At 40.5% G+C, this 2,849-nt stretch overlaps 1 non-coding gene across 1 annotated transcript; it reads right to left on the bottom strand.

Annotated features, from left to right (window-relative positions):
* Positions 1–202: 202 nt before the first annotated feature.
* Positions 203–305, bottom strand: LOC114514220. The gene has a single exon (XR_003685954.1). It is a non-coding gene; the product is annotated as a U6 spliceosomal RNA (small nuclear RNA).
* Positions 306–2,849: the final 2,544 nt, after the last annotated feature.

Below are 2,849 nucleotides of genomic sequence, written 5' to 3'. Positions count from 1 at the left end.
GGTAACTATCTCAGCACCTGCACTGTGGGGGCAAGATGGCCCTGTTGTTGCCCACTTTAGGAAGGTGATATACTCTAGTAGCCACACCTTGCTGAAATGCTCATGCAAATCAGTAGTTTGAACATCTGCAAGGACTCAGGCAGTTAGAAGAGGGATAAAATCAGCCCTGCTATGTTTTTGAGTAGGGAGTGGAGGGTTTTTTAAAAATAAGGAACACTTCTGAGTTTAAATGTCATTCTTGCTCAGGGGCTATGCTAATCTCTGTGTAGATCCAATTTTTGTATGTGTGCTGCCAAAACAAGCACAATAGTGACATCCTTGTGATCAACTTAACCCCTGTGTTCCATCTGTCCATTGGGCATCCTTGGGGTCCCAGGCCTAGGTTCTTACGCTGTCTCGGGATCACACTATATTTACAATTTTACACCCTGGTGTCATCACTTAACCCTATGGTGTATATGTTTTCTCTCGATATTTAAAATTACTTGAATATATTTGTAATGTCTAGGCAATATTCTAGCTTAGAGATCACCGTATTTTAACTAGTTCCTTATTTGGTGGGGTTTATTTTTGGTTTTTCTTTTCCAAATGTGTTGTTATAAATGGGAGAGTGATGTCTGCTTTGTGGAAAAGTCTTTGACTACCTTCCACTTTGTGAAGTTGTTACCGATCTGTTTGGGTTCTTGTCTCCTGACATAATAGAATTTAGACCAGGGACAATGATAAAAATAAAGGCAGTGTCATGGAAGCTCTGCAGAAGTTGAAAACACTGAAATAGCGCCTCAGGTTCTGTGCCTCAAATGTGGGGCTTAGGAGATTTTATGGTTTGGGAACAGGGAGTTGGTTAGCAAACTTTCCCCTTTTTGGAGCACTGATGTCCCAGTATACAACAGGGTATATATACATCAGTGAAGTGAAGCATTCTGAAATTGTACAGCGTTTATGGCATGTGGAAAGGGGCCTTCCTAACCAGGTATCGAGTTTGTCTCTGTGATTTGTGGTTTGCCTTTAGGTCTGAAAAACAAACTTGAAGTCAGGCTAATCCCTGGACCATTGTTTTATAGCTACCTATTGATAACTGCAATAGTTCTGGCAGGGCTTCACTCCATGGAGCAGTTTGTTTTGGGAGGGCTTGACTTGATGGAGTAATATTTGGGAACATTTTATTCTACCTGTTTCAAAATTAATGAGTCAAAGGCCATTGATGAGCATTGCCTAACTGCTCTTTGGAAAGATTTTTAACTGTTTCTAGAACCACGGCCAGTGTCGGAGAGTGCTAGTGTCAACGCAACCCCACCAGCACTGAAAATCATTGATTCCTTAATCATTGCCATTTAGATTTTTTAATGGTGTCTTATTTTAATTTATAAGAAGGGAATCTTAAAGGGGGACAGAGAACACTACATAGTCAGTGTAGTCTTCCAGAGGAAAAGCACTTTGGAATAATAATGGGGTCAATGGTAGTTTACTCAGTGCCACGTACAGTTTTAAACCCTTCACACACGTCAGCTCATTTAATTCTCACAACTACCCTATAAGATAGGTACATTATTCATTTTGTAACAATCAGAAAATTAACCTCAAAAAATTTAATGATAGATTTGAGATGAAGATAGGAAGATTAATTAGAGATAGAAGAAAATATTTAAGAGTTTGAGGAACCATTATTTGTGTGGTGATAGCAAAACTATAACTTGTTCAGCCAGTGAACTAAGATTTTTCTAGAAAAGAAAAAACCCAACAGGTAATTGAGGTAACTGGAGCAACAGGAAGAGTTGAACTATTGCCATTCAACAGCTTCACTATTGCTCTCTGACTGAAGATTTGGGGATTTTTTACTAAAGCTATGGGCAACAGGTTTAAAAACTTTCATATTTAAGATCTGTGATCTGCCCTGGCTAGTATAGCTCAGTGGATTGAGTGTGGGCTGTGAACCAACAGGTTGATGGTTCAATTCCTAGTCAGGGCATATGCCTGGGTTGAGGGCCAGGTCCCCAATGAGGGCCACATGAGAGGCAACCACACATTGATGTTTCTCTCCATCTCTTTCTCCCTCCCTTCCCCTCTCCCTAAAAATAAATAAAAGCTTTAAAAAATATTTTTTAAAAAAGATTTGTGAATCCAAAGATTTGTGAAACAAGTACCTGCACATCAGCTTTAGAAAGACCTTCAACCCAACAGAAAAATGGGCAAAAGATCTGAATGGCCACTTTGTAACAGGGTACAGGGTGAGGGGTGCCCCCAGAAAAATAGGAGGAAACCCCCACAAACCTTGGTTTGGGCATGGGGGAAAGCAGATAACAAGACTGATACTTTACATTACAATGATAACTTCAAAGCTAGTTTAATAGCTGTGTTGCCGTCTCAAGGCAAGGTGGATGTGGCTTTAAGGGCACATCCTGACTTAAGAGGTAGCCAGGGGAGGCAGTTCCACCTGGATCACTGAGTCACTCTTGCCCTGACTGTAGATGGAAGCTGAGAGAGTGTAGACAATACAGGAGAACTGGCAAATGTAGCTCATTGTGGGAAGAGTTGGAGATGAGGTAATGCAGGAAGTTCCAGGTCAGGATTTAAACTAAGGGCTGGCAGTCACGAGGGAATTTGGCCAAGTGGCTTAGAAGGGAGTAGAAGATCCGTGAGGGAGGAATGATGTAGTGGCCATGTGAGAGGGAGAAGTAAGCAAGCAACTACTGTATTTTGCTGTGTATGATGTGCACTTTTTTGCCCAAATTTTTGAGGGAAAAATAAAGGTGTGCACTATACATGGATAGTACTAATTAAAATTTCTTATACTTTGTTCTTGTGTTTTGTAATTATTGTCACATTAATTGTTGTACTACAATATGTTC

The sequence above is a fragment of the Phyllostomus discolor genome, chromosome 2, assembly GCF_004126475.2.
Source record: "Phyllostomus discolor isolate MPI-MPIP mPhyDis1 chromosome 2, mPhyDis1.pri.v3, whole genome shotgun sequence".
NCBI lineage: Eukaryota > Metazoa > Chordata > Mammalia > Chiroptera > Phyllostomidae > Phyllostomus > Phyllostomus discolor.
Note: the sequence above shows the minus strand (reverse complement) of the source record. Positions and strands in the feature narration are given on the sequence as shown.